The sequence below is a fragment of the Sus scrofa genome, chromosome 6 (assembly GCF_000003025.6).
Source record: "Sus scrofa isolate TJ Tabasco breed Duroc chromosome 6, Sscrofa11.1, whole genome shotgun sequence".
Taxonomy (NCBI): Eukaryota; Metazoa; Chordata; class Mammalia; order Artiodactyla; family Suidae; genus Sus; species Sus scrofa.
Window position 1 is genome coordinate 38,903,488 of NC_010448.4, and position 12,409 is coordinate 38,915,896.

The 12,409-nt window shown below is 42.7% G+C and overlaps 1 long non-coding RNA gene across 1 annotated transcript in view; it reads left to right on the plus strand.

The window, feature by feature from the left end:
- LOC110261431 overlaps window positions 1,780-12,409 on the plus strand; it is a 33,701-nt gene continuing 23,071 nt past the window's right edge. The window contains exons 1-2 of the long non-coding RNA XR_002345514.1: window positions 1,780-1,956; window positions 2,919-2,996. This is a non-coding gene — a long non-coding RNA (uncharacterized LOC110261431). The remainder of the gene's footprint in view (window positions 1,957-2,918; window positions 2,997-12,409) is intronic.

Here is a 12,409-nt window from a genome sequence, read left to right on the forward strand (position 1 = left end):
TAAAGCATCCATCCTGTTGACAACTAAATTGGTTCATACACGCATACACTAGATGCACAAGTAGGACAATTTCAACAATTTGTTAGCCACCATCATGATCTCAATTGTCCTGTCATCACTGCAAATTATTTACATGATATATAAAATCAGTAATCCTTCCCTAACCATAAAACTGCAGGTAATCAATGATACTGAAGCTACAAATGCGCAGTTTATGAAGATTTAAATGTTGACTTCTCTATAATCCCCACATCAGATCTAAAACCAGGAGAATTATGACTAAAAGAAATCAACAACAGAGCAGTACAGTCATCTAATATTAGTTTCCTCTGAAAATGTTTTACGCTTATGAGCTGTTCCCCCTTTATGCCTAAAAAACATCTGCTAAACAAGGATGCCTAAATTAATGGATCCTAATATGGACAGGATCAGGCCTATGCCATGGACAGTTATCAGTAGAAGTGTACACACTGCCCACTCAGGGTGATTGCCTGTCCCTAGATGGTTCCACATCCCTCCTCTGAGGGCACCAGCTCACAGTCTCCTCTTAGGAAGATTCACTTTGCAAACATTACCTTCCATGGGATTCATGTTACAAATCCTTCCTTTGATTGGAGTTTTCTTACAATAGTGTTTTGGGGTCACCCAGGAGGCTTGTCCCTATGAAGTGGGTTTAGTGTCATGTCAGCAGAGCAGCTTTACTAGGTCACACTCACCACCTGCTCATCCATTCCCAGCTCAGACCCAGAAAGACCCCCACGGTCCCCAACCTGGCTCTGCCTGGTCCCTCCCTCCAATGTCCTCCGCAAGGTCACCAGGAGCTCCCACCAGCTTGGGGTGGGGGGAGGGGCTGTCCATTCTGTCCTAGGGAAGGCTATGTGTTGTCAGGTAGGAGAAGAAAGAGATACTCATAGGGCCTCCTGCATGCACAGTGTCTAGCACCCACCTACTGACCTTGTCACTCTGGGTGAACCTGGGTGGGGGCCCAAGGACCAGCAGCATCTTCAGTTTCTCATATTATTCCAGCAATGCCCACAGGGAAATCATGCTAAGCAACTCTGGGCTGATAGCAAAGAGAGGATGCTTGTTCACACACTCCTCCCAGTGCACAGAGTTCTTTTGGGCAGACCTCTCCCAGGATATGGAGCTCACTTGGGCAGGCACCCAGCAGCCCCTGGGGCTCACAAGGGCAGGCCCCTCCCAGGATATGGAGCTCACAAGGGCAGGTACCCTGACAGAGCTCCGAACACAGGCACTATGCACATAGGCCTCGCTGCAGACCACCCTCAGCCCCACTGGTTAGAGCTTACACTGAGCACCTCAGAGCAGGATCTGCACTAACAAACAGCAGCTCCTGGACATGTCTGTGCCCCTGGCTTCACTCTGAGCAGCCTCCCTCCACTGGGTTTTCCATAGGCTTCCACTGCACCAGGGTAGCTTGTCCCTGTCTCCACCCACCTCCCCTCTACTCCTTAACTCCTGGATTTCTCTCATGAAGAAAGGGTCTTCTTGAAATTGTCTCCCACTCATCAGCCAGTTAAAATGATTAGAAAACAAGCTAGAGCTGCAGCTTTATGTCTATCCTGACCTCACACCTTTTCCTTGTACCTAGCCTGTGCAGCAAGGCCCACTTTCTGCAACCATGAGCCCCTGATGGGTGAAGATTGGCTGACCTGGGCAGTGTGACCCAGCCATCCAGTCCTTCCCAGGTGTACTGGGTTAAGGTCTGTATAAATAGCCCCTCCAGGCAGTAAGAGTACCTGCAGCTGTACCTGAGACCATATTTTCAGACGGTGGGGCTGGGCTGGTTGGAGGCTGTGAGGAGCCATAGCCTTTCAGGTGGCCCAGCCTGAGGGGTCTTCTGCTGGACCTTCCACAGGAATTGCCAAGCCACAACCTGCTAAGGAAGAGGATGTGTCGCCCATATCTGCCATTGGACGATTTCCCCAGGCAGAGGTGAGGAAGCAAGAAAAAAGTCAGAGAGGGCTCAGTTAAGATGGGTAACTCAGGTAGGCAGATAGAAAGCTTTCAGAAAAGCCCCTAGGCTAGGACCATCTCCCACATGGCCTACAAATGCCAACTCGGCAAGCATGGTATCATGTGCATAGCACCAAGCCCTTTCTTCCAGCTTTTAAGGTCTTTGCACATGTTCAGATGGTTTACCTTGGAAGGGTGGATAAGGCTCAGGAGCAGCATTTACCAGCATTTACTCAGGCACCCCTCTACATGGTCTATCAGCTTTCCAATGAGGACCCTTCTTGTGGGGAGCTGCTAGCTGCATGGGAGAAAATTTCCCACTTCTGGCCAACTTCAGAATTATTCATCAGTGTAATGAGTGTCCTGATTGGGTTTTCATCTGTGTAACTTGCAGGTTCTTAATTAGTAGTGTGAATGGCAATGTAAAAAGTCCTCAATCAGGGTTGAAATACCCCACATGTACAGCATAAGAACCTGGGGAGGCTTTGTGCAACCAGCACCCTTAGGGATGGGCTTCAGACTTGATCCCTGAGCATTCTGGTGTCCAGCCACTGCTTTGGGGTTTTTTGGAGGGGGTGGGGTGGGAAATGCTGACTCTGAGTTCTCCATAATCTGTTTTCTATCTGCCTTTAATGAGACCCACTCTTCCAGGATCCTGCAGAGCAGTGTCTCAGTGACTGTTCTGTGGCATCTCTAACAAAGGACCAAAAACTGGGTGGTTTAAAACGATAGCAGTTTATCCTCCCCAAGTCCTGGAGTCTAGACTTCTGAGATCAATATATCTCAGTCTTGAAATCTCTCTGCTGTGGGGGTCCTTCCTGCCCTTTCCAGCTTCTGGGATGTTCAGGGGTCCCTAGGCTTGTGGCTGCCTCTTTCCTATGTCTGCCTTATTTTCATGTGGCTTCTCCTGTGTCTGTGTCTCCTCTTTTGTCTCTTATCAGGTCTCTGCCATGGAATTTAGGGCCATCCTACAGAAGATGACCTCATCTCAACTACATTTGGAAAGACACTTTCCCCAGGTATGGTCCTAGTCACAGGTTATGGGGGACACATCTTTTGGAGTCATCATTCAATCCATTCTCTGTGTATAAAATAACCTTAATTTTAAGAGAACCAAGGTCCTGTATAGACTGGCAAACAGCAGCCATGTGAGTGGGGGGTTTAGGAAGAACGAGGACCCTGGAAGCACCTGTAAATGATTAAGTCCTGGCTTCATAAAAGGTGAGCGCTTCCACCCAGGGCTGTGAAAACAGCCACTCTACCCCGTTTGTGGAGAGAGACCTAGTGCCAAGTCCAGAAGTCATTACCTTGCAAAGTTTGCTTCTCTAGGAATTCATCAATAGCATCAGGCAACCAATAACTACAGGCTTGCAGGAATCACTTTCTGGCAGGTGGTGATAGCACTGTCCCTTTAGGCTCAGAAAGACTAGAATAAGAAGGTTTGAAAAGAGTTTTGAAGCTTGGTTGTCAAAGAAACTTCTCCTTTAAGCTGAAGGCAGAGCTTGGGAAGCTGAACTCCAGTGAAAGTAAAGATGCTTCTCTTAAGCACCATTACCTTAGTGGTGGTCTCAGCATAGGCTGTGGTTTGAGAAAATTGGGATACAATTAAGCCTTATTGTCTATTACAGATGAGGAGGATTTTTAAAGGGACTTTAAAAACTGTTAGGGTAAAGTTTTGTTATGGAAACAAAGTGCCCCCCTCCATGGGCTAAAGCTCAAGATGTCTCTGTCCCCTTCATGTGAGAGTTCAGGGCAGGTAGGTGTTGGGGCCCAGGATCTTTCCACCTTGTTTATCATCCCTGTTTCCAGGTGGAGGGATCCAACCAGAAGGGGATGGGGTGCCCACGTGTGCACCATGCCCTCTGTCCTAGGACACAGGCTGGCCAAGGCTCTTATCACCTCTACCACTTCCCCTTGGTAACAGGAGACACAGCATCCCAGTTGCAAGGGGTGGGCAGGCTGGGAGGTGCAGGGCAGCCATGATCAGGAAAAGGATAATGGGCTGTGGTGGGAGTTGGGTGGCTCTGCTGCAGCAGGGTCACCAGGACACTAGCACACAAAGTTTGGGTCCTGTGAAATGTGACTACACAAGGGCATGAGCTCTCTAATTTTTGTGGTTCTGAAAATCCTACAGGAAGTGTCCCACAGCAGGTTAAGCTAATTCTCTCAGTGGAGGTGGTGAAGCCAAAGATCTGCAGTTCACATTGTTGTGGGTGCAGGTTCAGAACAAAACAGGGACCATGCATAGCCTTAGGGACAGGGCATGGCATTAGTTAGGAAAGGTCATGGCTTTAGGTTGGGACAGTTCACAACCTTTGGAAGAGGGGAGAGCCTCGGTACAAACATCAGGTCCATACTTGGGGAGAGAGCCAGGGCCTTTATAGAGTTAGCTCAAGATCTTAGTTTGGGACACTTAAAGGCCTTATTACTTAGGGTAAGTGTCATTGCCTTAGTGAGGGTTAGAGTCTGGGCATTATTTTGGAAATAGTTCAAGTTCTTTGTTAGAGCCCTTGTTAAAAAAGCAGTGCCTTTTGTTAGTTAGGGACAGATTAGGCAAACTGTCAGGGATTCAGCTCGAGATAACTTAAGGATAAAAGACAGTTTCAGGGCCTAATTTAGCTTGGGACAGCACAGAACCTTAGTTCTAGAGAGAAGTAAGGCATTAGAGAAAGTTCAGGGTTTTAGTTAGGGACAGCCCAGTGCCACAGTTAGGGAATGGGTCAGGACGTCAGTTGGAGACAGCTCAGGGAGATAGGGACAGTGTAGGGTGTTAGGGACATTGGAGAGCTTTAGTTAGCCACCCTGTCATGGCCTGAGTTGGAGAGAGCTTAGGGAAAAAGGTAGGAACAGTGTCCAGACCTCTTTTAAGAATCTCCTGAGCCAAGTCCTTTGTTAGAGAAATCTCAGGGTTTTAGTTAGGGAGAATTCAGGGCCATATTAAAGATAACCTAGTGCCATATTTAGGGAAAGAGGATGTTAGTTGGAAACAGCTCAGGGTGATAATTAGGAACAGTGTAGGGTCTTGGGAGTGGTGTAGGGCCTTAGGTAGGGTTAGTGTTATGGTTAGGTTTAGGGACAGGGCCATATTGGGACATAGCACAGGGCCTTAGGGAACAAGTCAGAGCCTTAGATAGAGATAACTCAGGACCTTACTTGACATATATGAGCCTTATTAGGGACAGAGCATGGCATTAGTTAGGGAATGAACAGGGCTTAAGTAGGGACAGTGCACAACCTTAGTTTAAAAGATTGAAGGGCCTAGTTTGGGACAACTGGTGCTTGCTAAGGACAGAGTCAGGGCCTTTAATATAATTAACTGAAGGTCTTAGTTGGAGAGACTTAGGGCTTTAGATATGGATAAGGCTGGGCCCAAATTAGGTAAAGAGAGTGGGCCTTAATTAGAGAAAGCTCAGAGCTTGAGTTATGGTTAGTGCAGAGACTTAGATATGGACAAATCAAGGCCTTATCTAGGGACAGTGAAGAGTCTTAGGTAGGGAAGTAGGGCATTAGTTGGAGAGAGCTCAGGTTGATAGTGAAGGATAATTTATAAGTCCTTCATTAGAGACAGTGCAGGGCTTATAGAGGGACAGCACAGGGCCTAAGTTAAGCACGCTGCTGGGGCCTTGGAGATTGAATAAGGACTAAGGTGGGACTAAGGTGCATGGATTCTTTTAAGAATATCCCAGGGCCTTATTTAGGGACATCACAGGGTCTTAGAGACAGAGTCTGGGCCATAAGCAATAATAACTCAATTCCTTAGGTGGAGAAAATCTCAGCTTTAGTTAAGGACAGATAAGGGTCTTATTTAGGGACAGTGCATGGCCATAGTTGGGAACAACACAGGGAGTGAGTTAGGCACAGTGTATGGATAGCAACAGCCTTATTTGGGGACATAATCGGCCTTTAGTTAAGGAAAATTCACAGCCCTAGGAAGAATGCAGAATCTAAGTTGAGGACAACATTAACACTTATAGGGAAAGAGTCAGGGCCTTAGTTGTAGATAACTCAAGGTCTTGTTACAGACACATACAGGTCTTGGTTAAAGACATATAATGGTCTTATTTAGGGATAGTGGGTGGCTTTACTTAGGGACAATGCAGGGCTTGAGTTAGGCACAGGGTCAGAGCCTTAGGTGTGACCAACAAAGCCTTAACTAGGGACATAATTGGGCCTTTGTTAAGGATGCTGCATGTCTTTAACAAAGAACAGTATAGGGTCTAATTTAATGACAGCACTAGGGATTTTCTTAAGGATAAAGTAAGGCAGAGTTTGACATAGCACAGGGTCTTGGTTACAGATAATTCAGGGCTTAATTAAGGACACATAAAGGTTTTAACACGGGCAGTGTAGAGCCTTATTTAGGAGCAATTATTGCCTTAGCTAGGGACATCACATGTTCTTAGGGGCAGTATAGGGCCTTAGTTAAGGACAGTGCCGGGGTCTTAGGGACGTCCCAGGGCCTTAGTTAGGAACATACTGTCAGCAAGTTAGCTGGAGATTGAATAGGGAATTAGATAGGGACAGTTTCAGGACTCAGTTAAGGATAGCCCAGGACATTTAGTTAGGGATAATGCATGGCATTAGAAATAGTGCAGGGTCTATTAGGACTTTTCTTAGGGACAGGGTCAGAGTATTATTTGGAGATAACTCAGAGCCATAGTTAAGGACACATAAGGGTCTTAGGGACAGTTCAGGACCTTATTTAAGGACTATCAAGGCAATAGTAATAGAATAGGGACTTAGGTGGGGAAACTGTCAGGGCCTCAGTTAGGGACAATGTGTAGACTTTTCTTAGGGACAGAGTAAGGGCCATAGCTGGACATAGCACAGGGCCTTATATTGTGACAGATTCAGAAACACAGTTGGTTATAACTCAGAGTATTAGTTACATACAGTGCCAGGGTCTTAGTTAAGGACACATAATGGTCTTAGTTATTGAGCAAAGGGCCTTAGGCATAGCTTCAGTGACATAGGATGGACAGCAAGGGTCTTATTTAGTGACATAACTGTGCCTTAGTTATGGACAGTGAATGACCTTAGGAACAGTGCAGGTACTAGGCTGATGACAACAATGGGACTTTTCTTAGGGACAGAGTTAGGGCCATAATAGGACATAGCACAGGGCCTGAATTAGGGACAGAATCAGGGCCTTAGTTTGAGATAACTCAGAACCTTAGTTTGATATACTTAGGGCCTTACTTAAGGACACATAAGTTTCTTAGGGCGAGGGCCAGGACCTGGTTTGGAAATAGCCCTTGGCCATATTAGGGAAAAGGCAGGGACACAGGACAGCATTAAGACTTTACTTAGGGACAGAATCAGGGCCTTCGTTGGTTATTATATGTGCCTTAGTTAAGTATGTATAAGGGCCTTAGTTGGGAACAGAGCATGGTCTTAGTTAGGAACAGAGTATGGCATTAGGGAAGAAGCAGGACTTTAGGTATGGACAGTATAGGACCTTAGGTTAGAAAAGTGAATTGCCTCTGTTAGGAACAACATCAGTTTCTTATGTAGGGACAGATGTAGACTTTACTGTAGATATTGGAAGCTTAGGTGGAGACAACCAAGTCCCTTAAATAGGGCTAGTACTAGATCTTATTTAGGGAAAGAGTCAAGGCATTAGTTGGAGACAGTTCAGAGCATGAGTTAGGATTCGTGCAGAGCCTTAGGTATGGAAATGCCAGGAAAAGTGAAGGGACCTAATTTAGAAAAGAGTCAAGGCTTTAGTTAGAGACAGCTCAGGATTTTATATAGGGACATTTCAGGGCCTTGCAAAGGGGAAGCACAGGTCCATAGTTAGGGAAAGAATCAGGACATCAGTTAGAGAGATTTCAGGGATATAGTGAGGGACAGTGCCAGAGCCTTAGGGATGGTGTAGGGACACAAGCAAAGTGTCAGGGCCTTAGTTGGAGACTAAAGGGATATAGGGGCAGAGTCAGAACATTAGCTGGAAATAACTCAGGGCCTTAGACAAAGATAATCAAGGCCTTATTTAGGACATATAAGGGCCTTAGTTGAGGACACATATTGATCTTAGGGACAACATAGGGCCTGATTTAGGCACAGTGTCAATGCCTTAGTTATGTACAGCAAGGGCCATAGTTAGGAAAAAAACTGGACCTTAGTATAAGGACAGCACACTGCTTTAGGAACAGAGCAGGGTCTAAGATGAGGATAATGTTACTTCTTGGGGAGAGTCAGAATACAACAATACTAAACTCATTCTAAAAGAAATACTGAAAAACCTCCTCTAAATACGAAAGAAGTAAGAAGATATAGGATGGAGAACATCATAATTGGAAAGAAGCCAGTATACATATCTAAAAGGAAAGGGAAAAAAAAAAACCTATTTGTAAAAGCAATGATAAACACAAGGAAGAGCGAAAGGATAAACATGAAGATATTAAATATAAAAACAAAATCCTAAAATGTGGGGACGGAAAGTTAAGAAAATCAGGACTCTTTTTTAAGAATGTGTTTGAACCTATATGATTATAAAGCTAGATGAAGCAGATAAAGGATATACTTGAAACATACTTGAAAAAACAGTGAAACCACAAATCAAAACCAAACAGTATATGCACAAAAATGAAAAAGAAGGGAAAACAAGCATAAAATAAAAGGAAACCATCCAACAAAAAACAGAAAAGAAAGGAACAAAGGAGAAACATAATCAACTGGAAAACAAGGTTTAAATGGCATTAAATTCATATTTATCAATAATTACCTTAAATGTTAATTGACTGAATGCTCCAATCAAAAGACATGGAGTGGCAGACTGGATAAAAAAGGGAGCCTTATAAGAAACTCACCTTAAGGGAAAGGACACATACATATTGAAAGGGGATGGAAAAGGTTATTTCATGTGAATGGAAATGACAGGAAAGTGGGAGTTGAAATAAGCATATAAAGACAAAATAGACCTTAAAACAAAGGCTATAAAAAAACACAAAGTGCTCACTTTGGCAGCACATACACTAAAATTGGAATGATACAGAGAAGATTAGTATAGCCCCTGAGCAAGGATGACATGCAAATTCGTGAAGCATTTCATATTTTTCCATATTATAGGGGTGTCAGAAGGAGAAGAGAGAGAGAAGGGGACAGAAAAAATATTCCAAAAAATAATAGCCAAAAAATTCCCTAACATGGGAAAGGAACCACCCACTCAAATCCAGGAAGCACAAGAAGTACCATATAAAATAAACCCAAGGAGGAACACCCCAAGACACATATTAATCAAACTGACCAAAATTAAAGACAAAGAGAAAATCTTGAAAGCAGCTAGGGAAAAGAAACAAATAACATACAAGTGAACCCCAATAAAGTTATCAGAAGATTTTCAGCTGAAACTCTGCAGGACAGAAGGGAGTGGCATGATATACTTCACGTGATGAAAGGAAAAAACCTCCAACCAAGATTACTCTACCCAGCAAGGCTCTCATTTTATATTTGAAGGGGAAATAAAAACCTTCACAGATAAGCAAAAGCTGAGATAATTCAGCAACACTAAACCAGCCTTACAAGAAATACTAAAGGAACTTCTCTAGGCAGAAAAGAAAAGACAGCAACAGGAAACAAAAATACCACAAATGACAAGGCTCACCAGTAAAGGTATATATACAGTAACAATACAAAATCATCCATGCACAATTATACCACAAAATCAGAAATCATGAGAAGAGATGGGTACAAATGCAGGACACTGGAGATGTACTTGCAATTAAGAGACCAACAACTTAAAACAATCTCATAAATATATAGACCCTTATATCAAAACTTCAGAATAACTGCAAACCAAAAATCTACAATTGATCACAAACAAAGAAAAACCAACTCAAATACAACATTAAATATAGTCATCAAACCAGAAGAGGAGAGAACAAGAGAAAAAGGAAAGAAAAAGGAGCAACAAAAACAAATGCAAAGCAATTAATAAAATGGCAATAAGAACATACATGTCAATAATTACTTTAAATGTTAGAGGACTAAATGCCCCAACCAAAAGACACAGGCTGGCTGAATGGATACAAAAACAAGATCCATATATATGGTGTCTTCAAGAGACTCACTTCACATCTAGGGACACATACAAATTGAAAGTGAGAGGATGGAAGAAAATATTTCATGCAAATGGAGATCAAAAGAAAGTTGGAGTAGCAATACTCATATCAGACCAAATAGACTTTAAAATGTTGAATATTTTAAGAGACAAAGAAGGTCATTACATAATGATGAAAGGATCAATCCAAGAAGAAGATATAACAATTTTAAATATCTACGCACCCAACACAGGTTCACCACAATATATAAGGCAACTGCTAACAACCTTAAAAGGACAAATCGACAATAACACAATCATACTGCAGGACTTTAACACCCCACTTATAGCAATGGACAGATCAACCAGACAGAAAACCAAAAAGGAAACACACGCCCTGAATGATGCATTAAACCAGATGGACTTAAGAGATATTTATAGGACATTCCATCCAAAAGCAACAGAACACACATTCTTCTCAAGTGCACATGGAACATTCTCTAAGACTGATCACTTCCTGGGCGACAAATCCAACCTCGGTAACTTTAAGAAAATTGAGATCTTATCAAGTATCTTTTTGGACCACAATGCTATATGACTGGAAATCAACAACAAGAAAAAATCTGCAAAAAAAACCCAAAACACAACCACGTGGAGACTAAACAAGATGCTACTAAACAACCAAAGGATCACTGAAGAAATCAAAGAGGAAATTAAAAAATACCTAGAAGCAAATGACAACAAAGATACAACACTCCGAAACCTATGGGATGCAGCAAAAGCTGTTCTAAGAGGCAAGTTTATAGCAATACACGCCCACCTCAGGAAACAAGCAAAAGCTCAAATAAACAAGCTAACTTTACATCTAAAGCAGCTCACTCAAGAGAGAAGAACAGACAAGACTTAAGTTAGTAGAAGAAAAGAAATCATAAAGATCAGAGCAGAAATCAATGAACTAGAAACAAAGAAAACCATAGAAAAGATCAATGAAACGAAAAGCTGGTTCTTTGAAAAGATCAACAAAATTGATCAACCTTTAGCCAGACTTATCCAGCAAAAAAGAGAGAGGACTCAAATCAATAAAATGAGAAATGAAAAAGGAGAAGAATCAACGGACATCATAGAAATACAAAGGATCACAAGAGACTACTATTTGCAACTATAATAAACAAATGGGACCTAATCAAACTTAAAAGTTTCTGCACAGCAAAGGAAACTCCAAACAAAACAAAAGGACAACCCACAGAATGGGAGAAAATTTTTGCAAGTGAATTGACTGACAAGGGATTCATCTCCAAAAATCTATACACACCTTCTGCAGCTCCATACCAAAAAAACAAACAACCACATCAAAAAATGGGTGGAAGACCTAAACAGACAGTTCTCCAAAGAAGACATACAGATGGCCAAAAATCACATGAAAAGATGTTCAACATCACTCATTATTAGAGAGATGCAAATCAAAACCCCAATGAGGTACCACTTTACACCAGCCAGAATGGCCATCATCCAAAAGTCGACAAACAATAAGTGCTGGAGAGGGTGTGGAGAAAAAGCAACCCTTGTACACTGTTGGTGGGATTGTACATTGGTGCAACCACTGTGGAAAGCAGTATGGAGATTCCTCAGAAAACTAAACATAGAACTACCATTTGATCCAGCAATCCCACTCCTGGGCATCTATCCAGAGAAAACCACAACTCACAAAGACACATGTACTCTGATGTTCATTGCAGCACTATTTACAATAACCAAGACATGGAAACAATGTAAATATCCATCGACGGAGGAGTGGATCAAGAAAATGTGGTACATATACTCAATGGAATATTACTCAGCCATTAAAAAGAATGAAATACCGGCATTCTTAGCAACATGGATGGACCTAGAAACTATCATGCTAAGTGAAGTCAGCCATACAATGAGACACCAACATCAAATGCTTTCACTGACATGTGGAATCTGAAAAAAGGACAGACTCAACTTCTTTGCAGAACAGATACTGACTCACAGACATTGAAAAACTTATGGTCTCCAAAGGAGACAGTTTGGGGGGTGGGGGGGATGTGCTTGGGCTGTGGGATGGAAACCCTGTGAAATCTGATTGTTATGATCATTATACAACTACAGATGTGATAAATTCATTTGAGTAATAAAAAAATTGAAGAAAAAAAAAAGAAATGGAAAAGGAATTTCCATCATGGCTCAGTGGTAACAAGATCTGACTAGCATCCATGAGGACTAGGGTTTGATTGCTGGCCTCACTCAGTGGATTAAGCATCCAGGATTGGTGTAGGCCAGCAGCTGCATCTTGGATTGTACACCTAGCCTGGGAATTTCCATATGCTGTAGGCACAGACCAAAAAACAAACAAACAAACAAACAAAACAA